This window comes from Falco punctatus (assembly GCF_963210335.1).
Source record: "Falco punctatus genome assembly, chromosome: 11".
In the NCBI taxonomy this organism is placed as follows: Eukaryota; Metazoa; Chordata; class Aves; order Falconiformes; family Falconidae; genus Falco; species Falco punctatus.
In genome coordinates this window covers 17,410,387-17,433,514 of record NC_137591.1, presented here as the reverse complement: position 1 = coordinate 17,433,514, position 23,128 = coordinate 17,410,387, and the positions used below count along the sequence as shown (strand labels likewise).

General features: G+C 43.3%; 1 protein-coding gene across 1 annotated transcript in view; it reads right to left on the bottom strand.

Moving 5' to 3' along the window:
* Positions 1-1,196: 1,196 nt before the first annotated feature.
* The window catches only part of LOC308071359 (uncharacterized protein), an 88,016-nt gene continuing 66,084 nt past the window's right edge, over positions 1,197-23,128 (bottom strand). The window contains exon 6 of the mRNA XM_080406673.1: positions 1,197-23,115. The gene's annotated coding sequence lies outside the window, so the exon portion shown is untranslated. The remainder of the gene's footprint in view (positions 23,116-23,128) is intronic.

The window sequence follows — 23,128 nt, the reverse complement described above, 5'->3', positions numbered from 1 at the left end:
TGGTCTTCTAATGCTTGTGCCTTCCAATATCAGTCTCCTATCTGAAGTTTAGGATTCACAAGAAAGTTCTAGGAAATGGAGAATTTCCACATTTTTAAAACATTGGAGTCACTTACCTAAGTACCTTTAAAGATGTGACTGTAAGTAAAGTCCCATCATTTTATCAAAATATTTGGTGTATTGCTTTAAAGTCTCAACTCTGGAATCATGGTCTTTATACAAATCTGCTTTCAACATTTTTGATAGGAATTTTGAGTCTTCTTTGTTAGGTAAAAATATTAATTCTTAAAGATCAACCAGGAACAAAAATAATTTCTTCCCATTTAGTATTTTATTTTAAAAATTACTTTTCATTTTAGCTAATAAATAGTGAGGAGTCATGAGTTCTGAATTTTTGGGATTGCCGGTACAGTAACCAAATGTCCTATCACCATATATCGAATCTGCTCAGAGTCCTCCTCAATTCAAGGAATTACTAAACCCATTTTGTCAATAGGCTTCTCCGGATCACATAGGACTGCACACAATCAATATTTAACTTCCATACCGCATATTGCTCCCACAGAGGGCCAGAATTCCCCATGTCAGTTATCCTATCTTAGAGCAAATCCCCAGACTCTTGCAGCTGTTTTGACTAAGGTGGCTATGTATATCCCACCTGGATCCAGCCCAGATGCTTTATTTCTATTGCATGAGATGATTAATTATGTGGTTTCTTTCTGTTTGTCTGATAGACACTGAGGTAAGAGAGTGATGGTTGCTTAGTGCACTGTTATTAAAAAGCTGCTTTTGATAGCCCTGAACAGGCTTGAGTTGTGTGCTACAGCTAATCATAAAGCTGCTTACTTGGAAATGTAATACTTGCTAATACTATACTGTACTTTTATAAGTAAACTCCTTTTTGATTGGCTAGTATTTAACTATAATCAGTAATTAAGGGTCAGCCATCCAGTAAACTCATTAGTTTACACCAATTACATTTGGTATAGTAACTAATGATTTCAAGGATCAAGCCATTTATTTCTAAGCTTTCAAAGTATAATTATTGTGTAAATCAGATAAAGTGTAAATCTTTTCCATACGTTTTGGTTGGTAATTGAGAAATAAAATGGTTTCCAAATGTATTCTCTGTCCAGTTTTTGTTCTGCAGTAGATGTCTCTGGGGACTCTTTAAAGTATATGGAAAAGGTGATGTCAACAGAAGTGTACGCTGGGCAAACTGAGACAGGATTAATTAATAGAGATGAAAGAGAAAAGCCAGCCCTTGCAAGTCATGATCTCGGCCACAACGTGGACATCACACCTTCAATGACAGTTTACAATCCTAAGCATGAGTCATGCAGATTGACAAGTATTCAAAATAGAAGAGAATTTAAAATCCTTTATGTTTAATGTATAAAGGCCTTTCCAATATGCAGTCTTTAAGATGGTGTAATCTCTGGAGCATTTTGCTTTGAAGTTTAATATGTAGTTCCTCACATCCACATAACATTTTCAACACGTTAAACAAATTAGTCTCTGGTTACAGAAGTTTTTAGACATTTACAAGTTGCCGTTTAACTAAATTTAATATGTGCCAGCGAAGTTGCTCATGCACTTGTTCATTTAGAAAAATGCACTTTTGGAATGATTAATAAATAAACCAGCCTTTCCTATCCCTTCAACTTTGGTGTTTATTTGAAAGCAATCTACTTTAAAAGGACATTAATATCCCTAGAATTATTATTAGAATAATTGCTTTTACTCTTCTTGGAACACACATTTTTTCTCATTTCCCTTCAGCACAGACAGCTTTTGACTCAGATATAAAATTCCTATTATTATTCCCCACTCCCCACCCCAAAAATGAAGAATAGGAATTATATACTTTTCACTAAGGAATAATTAATTTGTCTCAAGTATTAGAACAGAGAATTGTAGAATGACTTTGAATGGTAGTCTCTAAGGAGTAGCATTGTTTGTTCTCTTCGGTCTTTAATGAGCTTTAGTAAATGGCCAGGAAAAATTACCTTCTTTCTGTAATATGAGAGAAGCGAAGAATGAAGGAAGCTATAGAATCCCTAGGAGAAAAGGGAGCAGCCACACACACACACACACGCAGAGCCCCTCGTACCACATCGCTTCCAATGGCTAGTGTTCTCGTTTGGAACCCAGCACTACAGCTCTAGTTTTTCCATTACACTTAAAATATATAATGTCTCTAATATTGTAGTAGGAGAGAAAATTACTGGATGTCTCCCACATACTGACAGTGTCTGGCTTATGTTGGGGGACAACTGCCTATAGCTGAGCTCTGGAAGTCATTCTGGCTTCCTCTGCTTTGGCATTGATTTTTGTCTTTTAAAATTATTTTTGTTGTATTTCCACCTTTAAAAGCAATCTCCCTTATAGTGCCCCAGCCTGCTGCCCTGTCTTTTAACAGGCTTCTTTGTCCTCCACTGCAAATCCATTGTCACCCCTGTCCAGAATGGTAACTGAGGCAGCTGTGGCAGGTGCCTGTTTCAGCTGTGGGTACAGACCTGTTGCCATGGATAACAGAGGATGTTCAGGAGCACCTTTTCCTTCTCTTCCCTCCCCTCCGGCCTCCACATATGCTGACACTACCCAGCCCCATCATGCGTCAGTGGTGGTGAGGCAGCTGCCATCGCTGCTCTGGGGAATGAGGGGAGCTGACCCACAGCAGCCAAGTGAGAACAGCACAGACTAAAAAGATCTTGTGGAACAGGGTCTCTCTCCAATCCATCCCGTTGGAGTTGTTCCAGTTTGTATGGAATAATTAAATATTAACTGGATTGCCATATGTGCTTGCTCTCAAAGCATTACTGAAAGCAAGAAACCTGCATTCTGTTACCCTCTTCCAGGGAATACTTACATACTTTGTATTAAGTATTTACGGGGGCAGGCCCTGGCAGATGTGGTTTCCCCACCCAGGTGAGTGTCTCCACTACAAGGCCGACAAGCCAAGCACAAGTTTTCCCACTCGAAGAAAGGACGTGGGTCACGCTCCTTACAAAACAGCTGATAATCTCTTGGGTAGGGTGCTAATTCAGGGGGCCAGAGATTCAAGTTCAAATTGCCTCGGGCAGAGGCTAAATACAAGTCTCCTGTATCTTGGCTAAATTGCAGCAGCCAGGAGACTGAACCACAGAAGCTTGGGAGAGGAAGGGCACAGGAGTGAGGAGGAGAGATGTGCAGAAGGCTGCAGTGCTATCTGTCATTATTCTGCGAGAAAAACCTGGTGCTGGTGTCCAGTTCCTAGAAAGTGGCAGAGCAAGCATGGTAAGTAGGTAAAGTACCGCACAGTGTTACGACACCTTGGGCTGATGGTGGCTCTGGATCATGGGAGGTGCTCTCATGGCAGACAACAGATTGCTGACTGGAGTTCAGGGTCATGAGGTATGTGAAGAGAGATGATGAAAGTGGGGAGAGCTGCCTGGACCCATCCAAGACATTTAGGGAAAAGATAAAAGTTAAAAGCTCCTGCCAAAATAAAAATAATTTCTTTCTATCATGGGCCCTCTTCAGTGCAATTGTTAGAGAAGAATAAATGGAGAAAGATGGCTGAAAGACAAATAGGAGACAGTGAGAACAGGACGAGTAAGCAAGGGAGAAATGTTAGGAAGAAGACAAAGGGGAAGGAACCTAAGAAAGCAACAGGAGGACTGGAAAAAGAAAAAGGAAAAACCATGACTGACCAAGACACTTCACCTCTCATTGCCTCAATCTTCTGGCAATAAAATAATAACCGTAAGAGAATCACAGAGCATTTCAGTGACTCTGAAGTCCATAAATATTTAGGAGGCATTGAAGTGTCCTGTTGATTGGGATTGTGTTAAAAAGAAAGCAGAAACAATTAAGAGAATGTTCTGACCAGTCTGAAGCACTGTTATCAGGAAGAAAAAAGGAAGAGGACTTATATGCTTAATTTCATATGTGTAACTGAGCATTAAAATCCACACCCAAGCGCACTTAACGCTTTTTAATACTAGAAAAGGTTGGGCCTATTTCAGACCAGTAAGAACACATGGTTTAAGGCATGCAGCCGCTCTTTCTTCAGTAACAACCTACTGTGACTCCTATAATTTATTCCTCCCAAGATTCATTTGAACATCTGCAGTATCATTATTTGAGTTTGTTATACTATTAGCTTTAAAATTTTATAAGCCATACAGTAGGATAGGTGACAAGTTGAAAAGTTAAGGAGGGTTAATTTAGAAGTTTAAAAGCAAAGCTATTTTTGAGTTATACAAGTGCAAAAAAGCATCTGAATCCAAACCTCCATGGTTACATTTAAATAACTCAGAAACTGCTGAAAGGATTTTCTTCAAACTTCACTCAAGACAAATCCCTCTGGGCTAAGACCAAGCATGAGAATTTAACTCAAAAGGTGATTGTTGTCTGAAGGGAGTTTTCTTTTTTCCTGGTGTTTTTTTCTTTCCCCTCCCTCCTTTTGCTTGTTTTGTTTTCAATGTTTTGAAAAAAAATAAATAGCACTGAAAAATAAGGGTCTGGAGTGTAACTGTTCCATATCCATTTTATCATTATAATAAGAAAAATGGTGTTCGTAAACTATGTTTTTATTAAAACCAGACCCCCTGCTTTGCCTTTAGCTGTTACCAGCAGTCTCAGTACCCGCATCTAGCAGGCATTTGATAATGCTGTAACTGGGTGGCTCAACAGAGAAGTATCAAGCTGTACTCTCAGCCCCATCTGCAGCTTCCTTGCATGCCTCCGCAGCTCAGTGCGGCTATAATACTACCCTAAATGGACAACTGAGGATTCCCCTTAACGGGAAGCCTTTGGAGAGCAGGCAATCAGCAGCTCTGCAGCACTCTTTCCTTGGCTTCCCATCACCGGTTCATGGGAGGTGAAGCATACTCTATACCTGTAGGCTGACCTAAACTACGTTTTGATTTCTCACTGGTCCAGGATTTGGAAAGCAGAAAGGTAGCTGGTAGTCCTGCTTTTTTCAGCTCACTGACTATTAACTCAGTGCATCTGGCAACCACATTTATTCTTCCCCCTTACAGCTGTGACCGAGGGGGACTCACCTACTCATGTAGCTGTAGGAATCCCTGTAAAGGAAGAACCTGAATAATAGAAGTGGGAATTTCTATTTTCTTTCTTGAAGTCCTTGAAACCAGTCCTGTTTAATAGCACCATCATGAGTTCTGGTAGCCTGATTGTCTGCATTGAGAGGGAGAGAGAGACAGAGACAGATTTTTTTTTCATTCCCTGTTAATTTAAACTCTCTCCTACATTTTGTTTTCTACAAATTGTCCCAGTGCGGACAACAGCCTTTCCCTCCCCCTTCTATCCAGGCTTGTTTCTGATTCTCTGGTAGCACCTCCCACAGTTACTCACTCATTTGTTTGTTTGTTTTTCCATTTGCAACTTTTGCCCCCTCCAAAGAGCTGGCTTGCCCAGGAAAATTACAGAAACTTATTTCATTTCAAATGTATTCAGAAAGGCATTTTAATTGTTCCTTTTCATTTAGAGCAGCATCCAATTTTGGAACTTGTGAAAAATTGAAGGGGAAGGTTTGGAATATATTTGCTGAAATAATTCACCACATTTAACCCAGGCAACTCAGATATATGCGGAAGCAGCTTCCCTTGCCTATCTTCCATATACATGACCTGGATTAAAAGCTGCTTTGGGCAAGGGCCAACTCATTGTTTGTGGCCCTAACACAATGTGGCTTGCAAGCTGTGGCAGTACTCAAATACCTAGGGATTTGTTTCAGAAGACCCTGATTTTGGAAACAAAATACATGTTTCCTGATGACTGCTAACACTGAACAGTTGGGAAGTATAGCTGAAATGGGCATAGAGAGGAGCATCAGGAATCCAAAGTCTTGGGTTCAGTTCTTACTGTTTTAATTTTGGGCAAGTTACTGTGGCAAAACAGAGAGGCCTTGAAGTTGGTGTCAAGATGTGGTAGCTCACAAAGACATAAGCAGCTCCTGGAAGCTCCCTACAGGAGCAGGCAAATTCTGGCAAGCATTGAAAAAATTGGGAAAATTAAAAAAAAAATATATCACAATATTTAAATAATCAGAAAGCTTTTCCATTCATAAATGTCCCATCTGCTCTCCACCACCAAACTTCTGGGGTATCATTTTTCAGTCAGCACTTGGCACTCAGCGCTTTAAGCTGTCTGCTGCTATCTCATTCATACAGCTTTTTCATTGCAGGTCAATATTATCTGACTAGGTTCAGATTAAATCTTAATACACCGCTCATCTGGAAAACCCCAACTCCAAGCACATTGAAAAACTGCAAACATAAACAGTGCAGTTACCATGGATGATGACGTATTAAAATGTATCCCAAAGGGAAGAGTAGCAGGAAAAAGAAGATCGTGCAGTTGCAATCACAGGAGAGAATGCCCTTTTTCAGCTGAGATTTTATGTAAGAGTGAGAACGAATACAGCAAAGAGAAGAAATACCTGTCTCCTCACTGCTGGTTCTGTAGCAAAGACGAATTTCACATCAGCCATAGTAAAATTAGGCAGAGAAATACCAGATCTGAATATTGTACAGGAAGATGTGAAACGAGGAAGAGTTCAGTGCAGTTCAAGGATGGCAGAGTATAACGAAGGCAAATGGAAAAGTAAGAGCTGAAGCTGGAAGAGATGCACTGAAGAAACTTAATATGAAGACAGAAGTTTAATTAATAAAGACAGGCTAAGCAAGCTGAACAGAAAAGACTCACTTAAAACGTCAAAATATATGTTTAGTTGTGGCCACTAAAGTAAAAAATAATGGCAAAGTATGCAGAAAAAGCATGAAAGCTGACAGGTGCAAGACTGGGTTCAAGGATAGGAGCGCTGAGAAAACCTGAGACTGCAGAGAAGCTCTTCTGGGAAGATGACAACGCTGTCTTGCTGTTTCTTTCCAAGCACACAACATACTGCTCCATTAGCAAAAGGGATAGCAAATTAACTCCTAATCTGTTTAAGCTAAGTCAGCCAGATTCATTTCACCTGGTGATGAACATGGATATGAGCTAACCAGGCTGGCTTTACTTGTAGTGTGTTGGGGAGTGCTTGATTGGTTTCTTCTGATGGCAGAGCTATGGGGAGGGACCAGGGGCAAGAAGCAAAATGTGGTGTTGTTTTTAGCTAGTAAATGGTGGCTAGGTACTGGGGAGGAAATGCGTTTGGTCTAGGAGAGCCCATGAACATTTAAGACTGGAACCAATCCAGACATATGGAAAGATGCAAATTTCTTAAGTTTGAGAAAGACTCATAGAAAAAGTTATTATCAGCAATATAGAGTGCAAGAAAAGTTCATCTCTCTACATCTCACTGATGTGAGTAAGGAACATTTTTAATATCTTTGTTACTGGTGCAAGGATAATCTCTGCAGAGGTGTATCTATGTGCTTGGGAGAAATAACAGTTCCTGGTTGGTTAGTAACTAGCAGGAACCATAACAGAAAAGACTCATGATTTTACTGTCTCTGGTCCAATGGAAAACTCTAATCTATGCTACTTAAGCTTCATATACTCAGCATTTGCAAATGCCAAGTAATCAAAAATTTTACCAACATAAAAGTGAGTGAAGTTGAAGAGCAACTGCACACAAGTGAACACCAGGACAATATACAGTGGCTTTCACTTCAGGGTAATAGCTTAATACCCATGTTCCTTTAGGGACCTGCATCAAGCGAATTGGTACAGTTAGGAAGCACATCAAAAACTGAGCTTGCATACCATTAATTTACTTCTATTATCCAGAGTGGTTCTGTTCTCCAAGGTAGGTAGATCATGGGAAGTTTGTTTTGCTTCAGCTATTGCTATAACAATTCAAAGAGAGTAAACAAGAATTTTGGTTCTAAAAGTGGATAAATCTTAAGAACATTAAAATAACACCTTAAACATGGAGATATTCTTGGTAACCCCCTTTGTGGTGCTCCCTGTAATTATAGCTGGGAATATTCACGAATCAACTTTTTGTAAGAGAGAGGCCACCCCTTCTGCGTTTTTAGAGGGACTACAGCTCTAAAACCTTTGCAATTACTTTTATATCTACCTTCTATGTTATCATTTAGATTGAGGCTTTTAATAGCTGACTCAGTAGGCCTTATGTTGTTTAGTTCTCCACCATTTATCTCCTTATTTTGGGTGCCTGTCATTCACATTTCTGCAAAGTTCAGCTGAAACCAGTAGTGCCCTGTTCATGTTACTGGTACTTTGCATTGCAAATATTGAGAAGTAGAATTCGCAATCCAAGTCATTCACAGAACATACTTATACAGCACATAATTTGCCAACAGCTAAATTAATCTTGCTTCACAATATGAGGCTGTGTACATGTGGTTTCTGATACAAAAGGCTCCAGCGAAATCAATGGTATAGGCATCATATTAACTCAGACCCAGCTTTTTCAGGTCCATGAAGCTTAGTCATGTGCCTGCTAATTTAGAACTCAGATGTAAGCAAGAATCTCAGCTCTCCTTTTTAAACAGTGTGAAGTTTCAATCCAATTTACCTTGCATAGATGAAAACATAAATCAGTAGCTGGTCTCCACTGCACATACTAATTTAATGAGTGGGGGATTTGACCACATGTGTATATACACTCTGGGAACCTGAAGACCTTTCCCTCTATTCTGCATTAGGTTTGGATGCATGCCAAAGAACTATCTACAAGCTAAAGGGAGGAAGGAAGGGCAGTCTGGCCCACCAGTTAGCACCAGGGTCTAGAACAAGGGTGTGAGACACAGGTCAGGGGTCAAGGGCCATCCATACCCTCCAACTGATGATCAGTCAAAGAAATGCATGTGCTGCTGCAAGCAGCATCACAGCCCAGACAGCAGCCCCCAAAAAATGCCTCAGGACAATGTCTGGGGTCACCACTGCTCAGCTGGAAGGGACTTTTCCACCCCTTCCCTCAGGAGGGAATCCAGTACAACAGAGATGATCTGGAAGAAAGCTCCAAGAAGGTGGTGACATAAAAGCTTCCTCAGACTTATGTTTTGGCTCATTGCCTGGTGTACTATAAAACAAAGCACATTTGGGGGGGTTGTCTAGTAGGTCTTCAAAGGTGTGTAATGATAAGTCTGTCAGAATGCAAAATTAAGTTGATAATAAAAAGACAGAGGATAAATATTCATGCACAATCATCAAGTGTGCTTTGGCACCAGTCACGTTGTATGACTTTTGTTGACCTGACAAGACTGTGACCTGAAATAACAGACTCCAAAACAGCAGCGTCTCCTCAACTTCTGTCTCCTCTTTGCCTTGTCCCAAAGACCATTGACCCAGAGGGTTGAAGCCTTGAACTTATCATTCTCAGTCCCCCGTGCGTCTCAGTCCACTCATAAACAGCTCCCTTCCGCTGAACTGGCCCAAACCAATTCTCTTCATGCATCTGTCCAGGCAACAGCACACCACATCCCAAGTTGTTGTTGTTTCAGTTGTGAGAAACAGTGAAAACAGACTTCTTCTTTGGGCAGATGTTCCTAAACAGGTGATCTCACAATCATGACTACTAATGCCAGGTGTCTTTGGCTTCACAGAGGGGGCTGAAGTAAAGCTGGGAAAAAGAAGAATAAAGCTAACAAATAGGGGTAGGGTATAGAAAAACAAAGTGCTTCTGGAATATTAATTCATCATTCACTACAAAAGCAGAGACTGCAAGACACATTCAGATAGCACTACTACTGGTCACCTCCGGTTAGACTACTCCCTCTCTACTACCACAAGAATTAAGTCTAGGCCACATTTTGCTTCAGTGCCAAAGGCAAAAGGAAATAATATTAACCACCTCTGTGAATCTGAATAGAATTAAAGATCTTTACACTTGAAATTTATTTTAGAAGTGTGTTTAGCTTAGCTTATCAGATCAAGCCACTTCTGGATATTGATGACTGTCTCTTTTGATATAGCTATTATTGCTTTTTTAACAGATAGAGAGATCAGCTTTCTGGAATGACTAAGAGACTTTCCTAAGGTCAAACAGTAAGTCAGGGGCAAAGGCAGAAACAGTCCAGCTCTCCCCAATTTTATTCTCAGTCTATTCATTAACAGATCGTACAGCCGTGAAAAACAACGATCTCTTCCCTGTGAAAAGGTAGGCTTTGCAGGGAGAATAACAAGTTCCACCTGTTTCTCCAGCTGATATTAGCAATAGCGAAAATTTCCTTCTGCAGAAAAACTGCCAATGCAGCACTTGTAAAAAACCTCCAAATTCATGTGCACATCAGAAATTGCCGGAGCGCTTTCAACAGCTGCAACTGCCTCACACTTCCAGAGTCATTTGAACTCATCAGATCTGACTCTGGGGTAGCTGGCCAAGCCCAGATGGCCGGGTTGTACGTACAGCCCTGATGCCTCACATGGGGTGAGGCAACACGAGGTGCCCACAGGCTGATGCAGGCCCCGGGCTGAGATGGGGCACAGCAGTGCCGCGGCCACCCCGGCCCTCTGCAGGGCCCGTACACGGGGGATGCTAATAGGATGTACACACGTGCAAGCGTTTAGCACGTTGTTGGGGTCTACAGGAAAGCCTACAATAGACATTTCGCCTTGGGATGTTTGTTCTACTCTGTTGCAAAAAAGCAATAAAAATATGTGCTGCTTCCAGGGTTTTTTCTCTGCTTAACCAGCCCCTTTACTATTACCCAGCTTCTCCCAAAACGCACCCTTCCTGGCACCAGGCCTGTATGGCTCCCAGGGGCCAGGCCCAGGCCCCAGGCAGGTTGGTTTCGCTGCCCTCAGTACCGGTCATGGCGGGATGGGTTTGAGGGTGCCCACCCACCGCAGGCCGGGGTGCAGCTGCTCCCTGGGCTGGGGGGGTGGCCCCCGCACACACCGGCTGCCCGGGGTGCCAGCCACACCATGGCCACTGGCAGCCCCACGGCACAGCCCGTGCGCTGGGCAAAAGGGTTTTCAGGAGCGCTGGCCCGCCCGCCTCCCCGGCAGAAACCAGCCGGAGGGCGCTCAGAAAGCCCGTCCTTTTTATTCTCCAGAATTAAGACTTTGATTAGCTGCTGGCGCAAGACCAAAACTCCATCTGAAACGCCTCAGACAACCCATCTGCGCTCGGTTCGGGAGTCTGAGGGGCGCACGCTGCGGGCCCCCCCCTCAGCGCGCCGGGCGAGCCCAGGGGGCGGGCGCGGGACAAGGCGCGGGGCGGGCGCGCTCCCGGGCCCGCGTTCGCAGGAGGCGCGCGCTCACTCCCCTCCGCGGCCACGCCCTCACACGGACGCCTCACACGGGGCCTCAGGCCGCCCCAGACCCGCCGGTCCGCCGTCCCGTCCCGTCGGTCACCGGCCGCCCGGGGTCGCAGGCTGGGTCCTGGCAGCTCCTGCGCCGGGGCTGGCGCCTGGGCTCCGCTCCTCGGGCGGCCGCTGGGGCAGGGCCTGCGCCCGGTGCCGCCCCGAACCCCCGCGGTCCTTCGTGAGTCCCCGCACCTCGTGATAAATTCCCTAATTATTCAGCCCTTACTACCAACACCGAAATTCATCACTCAAAGCAAATTAGCCGAGATTCATTAGAATAAGACATCTAGTAGGCACATGTACTTTATTAGCCTCTTACACCAATAGTTTTAATTAGGTACATATTTCACAGCTCTAGAGCTACTCGAGTGAAGGGCTGCTTTTATCTCTTTTATTTACAGTAACAAGCTATCAAACAAATACCACTATAATTAAACTCAGATGCAAAAAAAAAGAAAAAAAATCCGAATCTTTATTAATGGCGACCTGCTCACACCTCAGGTACGGTACAGGGGTGATGGCAGCGCTGCGCGCAACGCCCGCAGCCGGGCAGGGGCAGGCGCAGCCGCTCACCCCGCAGCCCCCGGCCCCGGCGCTTCCCCTGTGTCACCTTCAGGCAGGGGAGGAGAGCGCTGCCGCGGGCGGGGGCCGCCGTGATGAGAAAAGTGATTAAAATCCAGAACATTTCTAAATTATTAATGAGGAATTTAAATGATGTTATAAAAGAGGGAAATACAGGCGAAAATGTTACACATTCATGGAATTTTTACTCATGCATAATAATAAGTTGAAAACACTTTAGTTATAATGCTTCCTAAATTAAAGGGGGGGGCACGCCATGCGTTTCTCGGGCCCGCCCGCCCGCCCGCCACTCGGCGATCAAGGGCGCCACCTGCCGGGCGCTGCGGCGCACCGCGCCCACCGCCGCCGCCTGGCTCAGGGCGAGCGGGGCCGCTGCCCGCCCGGCCGCGCCAGCCCTGCCGAGACCGGGGGCGCCGCCCGAGCCCGAGCGGCCGTGCCTCGCCGTCGCTTGGGAACAGCGGAGGCAGCTGCCGCACTCCCACTACAGGGCGGTGCTGTCCCGGCCGCCCCGCGCGGCGTTACTTGCTTCCTCAAGCACGGCGCAGCGACAGGTTTCTAACTTTACAGGCGCTAACAAAGCCTGCTTGCTTGGCGCGAGCGGCTTGTCTGCATGCATTTAACCGCCGTATCAGCCTGCTGGGGCTAGTACTGCTCTATGCTGTATACTCTTTTAAAAAATCCTACAGTATTTCAGGGAATATGCACGAGAAGAGCCCCTCCTTGCCCCCGCAGGCGCCGTGCCCAGCCCGCTGCCCGCACAGCAGAGCTGCCGCCGCTGGTGCTGGTGCTCCCCGAAGCCCACCGAGCTGCCTGGTGCTGCATCCTTATGAGTAACAGCGGCGGCTGCTACCAGGAGCACCAAAGGTTTCCCCAGGTCAAAGCCGCAAGTGGCATGCACCTCACTTAGCTACATTTTTGCCTAAATGTCTCTGCAGACTTTTCTGTAAAGACTTCCCAGGCCATCTCTCCAGACTCTCCATACCCAAGTCCTGTTTGGGTGATCCACAGCATCGCACAACACTTAAGGCCCTCATCTTTAAAGACCTATTTAAGGGTTTACACAATCAGGCAGTCAGTTGTATCATCTACCGCAAATTCCACTCATCGTTTTCTTCTCCTATGGCAGGGGAAGAAACCTGCAAGCCCACAACAGTAGTGGTCACTGGAACACAACCTTAGCCACAAAGTCTCTCGGACCTGCGTGTCCCTCTGGCTGAATTCCTTGGGGACATCCTGTACTTCCAGGTGCCTTTCAGTCCAATAAATCTGGTTTTGGTAGTTTTGCAAAGCAGAGAGCCACTGGCTGATTATACTGACAGCAAATGAGGCAAGAACAATCCCAGGCCATTCTGGACTGCAAGGTCTATACAAATGCTGCAAGTCCTCCTGAATGCTAACTGGCAGCTAGCACCAATTACTGAGTAACGGGCTCTCCACGTGCCCTTTTACTTAATAAGTAGACACGGTCTGCACTCACTTTTGGAGCTCAGTTGCCTCTGGTTGTAACCCCAACTGAATGCTTTGCAGCGGGCTAGCCTCACAGCGACTAAAGTTCAGATCGTTATAACGAAGTCTCAACCAAAAGAAACTGCCACACTCTTCCCAATTGGAGCAGAGGAAATAAAGGCTTTTGGACACAGTTCCTACTTAGGAGCCTGCCAGAGCCTAATAACTGCAACACGCTGTGATTCTAAACCAAATGGGTCATGGAGAGATACCCAGGCTAATTCCGAGGGAAGTAACTTTGCCTGGACGGAGCTCTTCATTAGAGCTCAGTGTTATTTCTTGCACTGCTTCTGCTCCCTTTCGCCATGCCACTGCACAGAGACCATTTGCTATCATGAGCCGTGGATGGCAGCCGTGATCCCTCTGGACAATGCAGTGACATTCAGATCAGAAACAAAAATTTGTGCTTTTTATCCTCCTTTGCTTCCTGTGAAATCTTCACTGATCATATTCTCACTATTCCTTTGCCTGAACAGCACTACCTAAAACTTTCGCTGAAGTTTGGGCACTACTGGTTCCTCCACATTTTCTGTCATAGGGGAACTCATTCCCTGTCTTTAGGCAGATGGAGATGCAAACAGGGTTTCACTGAATGCTCTCGAGTTCCACATTTTCTCCCTGGGTCTTCAAAGGAATATACTGAACAGAAGATAACAGGGAAGATCCCTGTGAAATCATGGTGCAAAAAGTGGTTACTGCCAAATAATCCCAAAGCATCTGAGATAGTTTCCACAAAGAAAGCAGCAGGGACTCCTAAAACCCACTTCCCATACATCCTTATAGGAATGTGACACCATTACTTTCACAGCTAACACTATGAAAGGCTGCTGAAATGTTCAAAGGAACTTTGGTAGGTTTATTTTTCTCTTTGGACAACAAAAGTTATCACTTTTAAAATGTAAGAAACTTTCACAACCTTGAGCCTCTACGGGTAGCAATTGCATGCAAAATGTGGTGCCCAGTTTATATAGTTAGCTGTTTTACATTTCTGGCACTGGGAGAAGGGCATTTGCAGCCAGGTAGTTAGCATCAGGTTGTTGTTTAATGCAGCCATTCACATGATTGCAATGCTGTGACTGAGACTTTCATATGCATGCAAGCCAGTGGATTCAAAGTCACGGTTTCTGCAGCAGCCATGGTTTGCACCCCATGTATGATGGACTATCTGACAATATCATAGACAAGTAGCCATCTCTGTGTGTGCCAGAAGTGAGAAACCAGCCACTGCACTGAAGGCCAACTGAAGTTTTAGGTGCCCCAAAAGGCACATTAAATTCAAGTTTCATGGATTTATTACCATACACTAAACTGATGGGCCATCTTTATGTGGAGTTAGTTTCTTCCTGATTTTCTATATACATGTGCAATACAGTGAAGTAATGATGACTGTTCCATACTCCTTCCCCATCACGTATTTTGGTTCTATGACTTGACATCCTGTTAAATGTAGTTACCAGGATGGAATTTCCTTCGGTGTTAGTTCTAAAGTGTGTGTCGGAGGTGGAAAGAGAACCCACTGACAGCGCTAGTTCATTGTGTGAACCAGGCAGTAAATACAGATGTGGAACTCCATATTCATGCCTCAGCATGGGTATCTCTTCAGTGTCGCACCTGCAGGTATTTATATGATCACACACTGAAATAAATGCAGCGTGTGGGGGTGTGTAGAGCTGCACCTGTACATATAATGAGATATTCAAAGAAATACACTAAGTTTTGTTGCAAACCTACTTGACAGCGTTCTTGTACATTTTGTCCTGCATGTTCAGTAGCCTTACGCCTGCTGCTGAATCTTCCTCTGGACTGGGTTGGAGTGCCCAATGTACCCATATCCCTCCCTCATCCCAGAAGAAAAAACCCTCCTACTTTGTCACTTCCTCACTGCTTACATTCTAAAGACCAAATCCTGTGAACCATCTGCCTGCACAACTTCTGCTGAGCTTGAGGTTGCTGGAACTGAAACCGGGCATAGAAGGCAATTTGCACACCCTTTGGGTGCGCTTATTTGCCTGCTTCATAAAGATCGTATGGGCTTTCCCTATAAGGCAGCTGGCACAGAAATAATATACATCCCGGGATTGGTTTTGAGAGCCCTCTTTCAGCGAGTGAACAGACACAAACCTAAAACCTCGTAGACTATATGCAGTGTAGAGCCTAGTACTTAGTATATTAAAAATACTATCACATCAGTCAAAATGCACAAGGAACACAGGCATTGTTCTCCCCATTTGTCAGAGGAGGAAACTGAGCCAAGGTATCCATGTAAATTCCCCAAGTAAGCATTAAACATTAGGCTAAATTTCAGAACATCCCTACCGACCTGGAATTTCAAGTTGTGAAGTAATTTAAAGCTCCTTAAGAGTGAACAATTGCCTGCCAGGATGGGTAAGCATCTCACCATCGATGGTAACGTCGAGTACAAGAGAAAACAGAGAAAATGAAACCATTCTTGCTATGCAAAAGTGCTGTAACCACTTGACTAAGAAATATTTGGACTTTGTGTTGTAATTCAGCCCCACCATAAAAACACGAAGTCTGTGTATCTGTACACATTTTAAGGAAACAGGAATAATAAGAAATGTAAATGACTCTTTCACGCTTTACAAACAGACTTGGCATTTCCTAATGGCAACTGTAGAAGGAGAAAGTACTGCCTAGTCTTTAGACCAGGGAACTGTGAGCAGAGAAACAAATTCCATTCTGATTTTTTTCTCTTAACTGACTAAATCAGACAATCATTCCATGCCTTAGTTAACACATGTATACCACAGATGTTATAATATCTCAAAATATTTCCTTCTACCAAAAAAGAGGTCCCCGCTTTGCCTAGCTACAGATTCTGTTTCCCCTTCTCTTCTGACAGATGCTTTGGTGAAAGAGAGATTTGTTTTATGACATTTGCTGCATTTGTTGTGCTGACATCACAGAGTCAACGAGAGCAAGTATTTATACTTCTATTATGCCTTCATTGAACTGAACAAGGTGTTCAACAGGACATTTTAATTATAATCCCACTTCTAACAGCGTGAGTAAAGGTGTTTAAAAAACACAATCAAGCATGAAATAGAACAGTAAACATGCCATTTCAATTACAAAATTATGTATAAGCACATCCTTGCACAGCATAGCATTTGAAGACTGCAAGAAAAGCTAAAATCCTGTCTGAAACCCTGAGAGGTTTTGTGCATGAAGTTGAAGGAGCCAAAATGCTCTCTCCTCACACTCTTTTGTGCACTCACGCTGAATTTTTGACTCCAGAGGAAAACCCATGAAGTCCCAAACTGACAATTTTTGCACAGATTTCCATGGAGAAAAAGTAGCCATGAGCTTTGTTTTTTGCATTGCAGTGTCGTGTCAGACATCTGCTCTGCTTGGGGATCTCTTTTTTACTTCCCAGTCCAACAGTGCTGAAATTGGAAAGCAAATGCACTGCTAGATCCTTGCATTGTTATCCACCACCATCTACCTGTACCAGTACAAAGTCTCTCCACCAGGAATGCAATGGAACAAATACTCTATGTGACCCACCAGAAACTCCTGGACAACTGTGGACCCTCTGGGCACAGCAGGATACTGGGCTGCCCTGCAAAGTGCTGTATATCCCCCAGGCTGCCAGGAGGGAGGATTTCATCCCTCGCTCAACACCACTATACTGTGGACTTGATGAAGTCCCTAGTTCAGGGAAGTGATGCAATACATTGTTTTACAGCAGACGCTCAGGGGGCTGTACTGAACTCCAAAGCTGCACACTCAGAACAGCAGGGGAGCTGCCTTCCCATTGCAGAGGCACTCCAGGAGCTTCTGAGAAAGTAAATGATGCCCCATTTTGGCAAAGTGCACCCTCTCTCCAGTGAATCAACATATGTTGCTTAGAATAATACAAGAAGGTTGTCACAGAAGCCTAACAGTTGACAGGCTGCTGTAACTCACGGCACTGTGACATTGGAAGCATAAAGGAACATTGGTGTGCTGGGGACAGGACAGGGTGGCCTGTTCTCTCCAAGCGCGCAGGGAAAGGGGAGCTGAGATGGGAAGCTGATGGTCACGGGCAGACTCTCAGCTTTCTGCAGCCAGATGGGAATGCGGACACTGCTAGGTGGGACTTTCCCCAGTCCTTCAGGCAAACTCCTCCCTCCAAAGCAGCAGGACAATGCCCAGTCTGCTTCTCCAGCACTCTGGATACACAGATGAAGCAAGCGGTGAGGCCACAGTCACTTTGCTGCCCTAAATAATTGCCTGCTTGGCCAATTTGGAGAGCCAGCTCTGATGGCACGTATCAGAAAGACCTGGGCACAGCGTTGTCCCACTAAGCAAAGATGAAACCTTTCCTTTCCTGCATGTGACACCACTGGGCACTCTGGGAGCAGCTGGCAATGTGGGTTATATTCTTACCAAAGCATGGCCAAACTCCCCTGGTCTGTCCTCTGCAGTCCTTGGGGAGACAGTTTCTTCACACAGTCCCAGAAAGGAGAAAATTGGAACAAATTACATTTCTGCCATGCAGATTAGACTTGAACCAATGCTGAATGCATTAAGTTCCCAAAGACATCTGGAGATCATAATGTAAAATCTGGTGCTATCTCGTGACCTGGACTATTATCTTTCCCACAAACCGTACTGTTCTGTTTAATAGACTATGCAATTGTTGTGGTATTGAGTGGTCTTCCAGAAAATTTGACCTGGAAATGACTCTGTTGTTGTAATTTGAAATTAATAACTTTCTCAAGAATTTTATGGTCACTTAGATGAACCTGTAAATACAGCAGATAATTAGGTGAAATATATAAGAATCAGTATTTAATAATCTGCCAAACATACATGTAAAAGCATTTAATTGACAAGAAACTATACTGGCATCTGTAGGTATTTAATAGCACAGACAGAACTAAAAGTTTGACTGCTAACCCTTTTTTGAAATACAATTTGCTACTCTTTCACTAGCCTTTTAGAGCTGAAGGAAAAACCCGGCATATTTTTTCCGTTTCTGGAAGAACCTGTCTTTCTCAAAATGCCAGAGCACCTCATTAGTGGAAGCCTTGGTTAGTTTGTAGAAAGCTGGCAGAGATGTTTTGTTGTGCTTGTTTCCACTTCGTTTTCCCCTGCTATTATGAGTAAGTAGAAGTAAAAGCATAGTTTTCATTGCCTTTAATGGGAGCAGAACCTGCTTTTACTTCATAGCTATTTTCCATTCTTCTCGTGGCACAACATAAAAATGCACGTGAGGTGAGACATGGCAGTGAGGTGACTTGGTGGTGAGGATTCCAAAAGCCAACACTAAATGCAGATAACATACTTTTGACTCGTTATGCACATTTACAGGCCCTGACAGAAATTTAAGAGAAGCACTATATGGAGAAGTCATTAACTGAGATTTAAATTTGGGAAATACAGAAAATATGGGGAACCCTAAAATTTAAGGCCCACATTTAACATTTCTCTACTCAAAGCAGATCAGCAAATGGGGCAAGGCTGTGCAGTTCATTTATACTAGAAGAGATGAACATGAGACCTACCTGATTCCTGCATCTTCTCCTTGAACTATCACTTTTGTCAGAGGAAAGCCGTGCTGCTTTTGCTGTCTTTCAGAACTGCTGGAGCCAGTTCAGGTCCTCCCCAGCTTCTGGATAGATCAGGTTCCAACCTCTACAACTGAACAGATCCACAGGAAGTTCTCCATGGGTTTCTCACCACCAGATATAACTCAGGGCATAATTGGAAATTTGGATCATAACTAGTTAGTCCAGAATAGATATGGGAGGTAATAATGCATGGGAAAGAAACATCTAATCCAAGGAAAAGAACATCATTTTCAGGGTCAGTTTTAGAAAGCCATATGTTTTTATCTGTACATTCAACACAGAAGCAAGCATGGAGCTTGGCATTTGAAAGGTCAGATTTTAAATTGAAGCCATTGTTCAAACATCTTCCTTCGCAACGAGAAGCAGAAACAGCCTAGGTGAAGACAACATTAGCCCGACTCTCAGCTCCCTGTCTGGCTCCCCTGTGCACCTCGAGCAGTCTCAGGGCTGGTCTGCTTGTGCCTGCCCCAGCAGGTGTGTGTGTGTTTCCTTCCCAGGCACGGGCATGCCCGGGGGATGAAGCCTGTGCAGGGCTTCCCGGCCACAGCTGCTGGGCATTGCTGAGCCTCGGAGCTCGCACCGTGGCCTCTGCAGCCACCAGTCATGCATGGGCACCTGGAACACCAGCCAAGCTTACAGATGGAGAGGGAGCAGAGAGCAGCGGCAGCAGCTCATCAGCAGGCCCAGCAGTTGTCAAGACCTTGAAGTAACGAAGGCAAAGGAGAGTGCAAAGGAGGTAGCTTTGCAGAGTTCAGCCACAACGGGAGCTGTAATCACAGAGAAAACAGAGTGTCTGTCTGAAACACTATTTCTGCTTTATTGTGTAAAAACAGGAACTATGACTTCACGTCTCACACTCCAAGAGACATACTTGCGGGCTTGTTTTCTTCCATATCAGAGGTCTAAGAAATCCAAAATGTGTCTCTCTATTTCAGTTCTAGCTCGAGGTTAATCTCTAGAAACAAGCAATGTAACATTTCCATCTATCTTTTCTGCTCTTCTGGCAGTTTTAATTATACTAATATGCTATGACAATTTAAACAAGACACATCACAGCTTCTGGCCTGCTCTGTAATGGTTCAGCTGCTACATGTGCTCCAGCATATTTTGCTCAGACAGGCTGCTGCTGGAGGCAGGAGGGAGGCAGAATAGTGCCCTTCTGTCTTGAGAGGTTTCATTGCACTGATCATTGTATGTTTGACAGATTCTTTGTCAATGTCAAGCGTCTTTTGTGGTTAAGCCCAGTAAGGCTAAAACAAAAGGTCTCCTAGATATTAGATATATAGTGACATTACTGAATTCACTTGGAGGCAGTAATTTTTTGTCAGCCTATGGAAAGAAAAATGGAGCTAATGGGAAAACAAAAGGAAGATGCTGGCGTGCCTTTTTAGCTATTTTTGTTTATGTCAGACATTGTGATTGACATCTGGCCCAGAACACCCCTTCAACCATTGAGGCTGGTGTCATGAAACAGAACAAAGAGAAATTGCCAGCCAAGAAAACACCACTGGCTCAGAAAGGACTGCTTTTTGTTTATTTTCTTTTAAGTGTTTCATTTTCAGTAATCAGTATTACTACACAAAAGTAGTTTGCTCACATGCACTCTCCACTTACTAATTGGACTTCCAAGTTTCCTTCATGTTTGCTTTCTTCCTGCCTGCTTGAATGGCAACGGAGTGCTGGTTTGGTTGGATGACAGTTTGTCATAACAGTGATGTTTGAGGTTAGTGAAAACTGACATGAAAAATACAATACACTGGCCTTTAACTGAAATCGCAGATCTGGTTTTTGTGGAGTTGGCAGGCAGCATTTTTAAACCCCTTTCACGGTGAAGGCAGTTACAACATGTTTTTCTCTGTATCAGGCAGTTCCATCATGAAGTATATTATCTAAGTCTGTTGTCATATCAGGATATTGCCTTTGAAGAACAGTTTGCTGTTTCTTGTGTGGGCATTTCTCTTGTTGAAGTGGCTTAAAAGGGTTAAGGGAATTTCGTGGTCATTCTCCAGGGCCAGGCCAATTACAAAGCTTTAAAATTTGTTTAAGAGTGATTTTTTGGAAATACCGGTCACCAGAGTAGGTCCCGCAGACACATAGCACCAAAGAGTCTTTGTCACCAGTGTACTGCAGTGCTGTAGCCTTTCAGAGACTTGGTCAAAATTGTGTATCAGCAGGAGGAAATTATTACTTAAATTTCTAACTTCATCTTGAAAGTACGATGCTGAACATAACAAAAGAAGACTTTTCTCAAGACAAGAGCAAGACAGTCCATCAGCCACTTCCCTCCGTACCGTTATATGCTGAAATCATATCAGAACTTTTACCTTACCAAAAAAGAACTTAGTCACATTAAAAAAAAATCTAAGGAATTTGGCCCTTGAATGCATCACATGTGCTGGAGCTAAACATGCTTGCACCTTTTTAATAGGGTACTTTTCAGTATTGAACACTGGAGTGTATTTTCCTACAGAAGGAGACACTTAACTTCCCTCAGCATTAATAGCAGATATGCTCACACATTGAGTGGGGAATTTCTCTCTGTCTCTTTGCACAGTGCTTTAAAAAGAACTTTGAAGAAATTGAGAAAAAACAGAGAGCAGTATATTAATTTTAAGGAGATGAAAGCAGTACGTGTCATTCCTAAATTTCATGGAAAATGTACTGTTAGTAACAAAGATGAGTAGAAAATTTCAAAATAATTTTGAGTAGCATTAAAATCAGTCTTCCCTGATTTTCTGTTTTCCTCTTCTTTTCAAAGCACATACATTAAACTCATTTTATGTTTATAATGTATATAATGGTTCTAGACAACATAAGAAGGACACTGGGATTCTTCCTATTTCAACGTATAAAGTGGCAAGCCAATTTATGCAGCTTAAACCATTGCTAAAGAAGATGTATCAAAAATTGCCTGTGATCATTACAAATAACAGCCTGAAATGTTCACAAGAAGCTGTTTGCTTATCATATTTTCATTAAAACATCTTTTCACCTGCTTTGCTTTTCCCATGCCTGTAACCTGCATTGTAATCAGTCTTATTAACTGAGAACATAAATATGATTTATTATGGTCTGATAATGGAAGCTGCATGGACCAAGAGAAGGGATATATTGTCCTTTGATAAAATGGCTCTTTTCTCTCAAATAGAGCTCTATCATGAGAGCATGCAGAATGTAGTGAGTGATTATTTCCTGAGGGTGAATGATGGCAGAACCCTACAGAAAATCTTCTTGTTGGCCATGACAGCCTTCGAGTGTCCCCAAATCTCACGGAGTTTGACAACCTGCAGACACTTTTGATGAACTGTATTCTTCTGTCAGAGACAGCCTGTCTGGGAGGAGAAAAGGGAACCTTTATCGTCTGATCTGCTATTATTGTCTTGATCTTTTATAAGCAATCTCTAATGCACATGAATATAATATCCTTTCACACAAGTGCCAAACATAATAGAAATGTAGTTAAAGGACCCTTTTCCCGGTTATGTAAATGTCCTAATACCATAATTAGAAAAGATGGTTTGTGAATGATAGCAGTAAGGAAAGGGTAATCAAAATGTTTTAACATTCTCTCTCTGTTTTAAAGACAAAAATCTGTGATAAATAGCATTTATGGTAGATATAGGGAACCAGCTTGTGCTAAAGCTTTTACCTACAGAAGAATAGTTTTGAGTGTAAAACTGGTGTTATATTTTCATAAAACACAGAAATGGCAGCTGGTCTTAAGCCAGGAATGATTACTGGCAGATATGACTTAAAGAAAATGAGTATTCCACTCAAAATCCCTCCATGGCTGTTATAGAAAGAACAAAGCGTTATTATTAAGTAGTGTATTTGGACAAAAGGGTGTTCAAGACCAACTAAAGTTCGCCAACAAATCTCTCTTTCATCTATGTCCAGAAGAACAAGCATAACAATTTTTTTTTTCAATTAACAGCTGTACACATTAGCAAAACACCCGTCTTTCTCAGCTTAAGCAGTCTGGCTTATTTATCAGAAAAAATGAAATGCTTTTGGGGAAGGTTTCCAAGTTGCCCAGCAAAAGCAAGATACTTGATTTTTCATTAACCTTTTGACATCTGGAGCTGGGATGTCCCAATATTAACTACTAATGGTCTTTTCCATTACCAGTTGGTGTTGAGAGAAGTCCCATTTGTCAGAGTCAAAAGGTTAATCAGCAATTTCACACCGGTATGTGGTCAGAGTTCACATGTTACTGCCTGAACAGGAGGA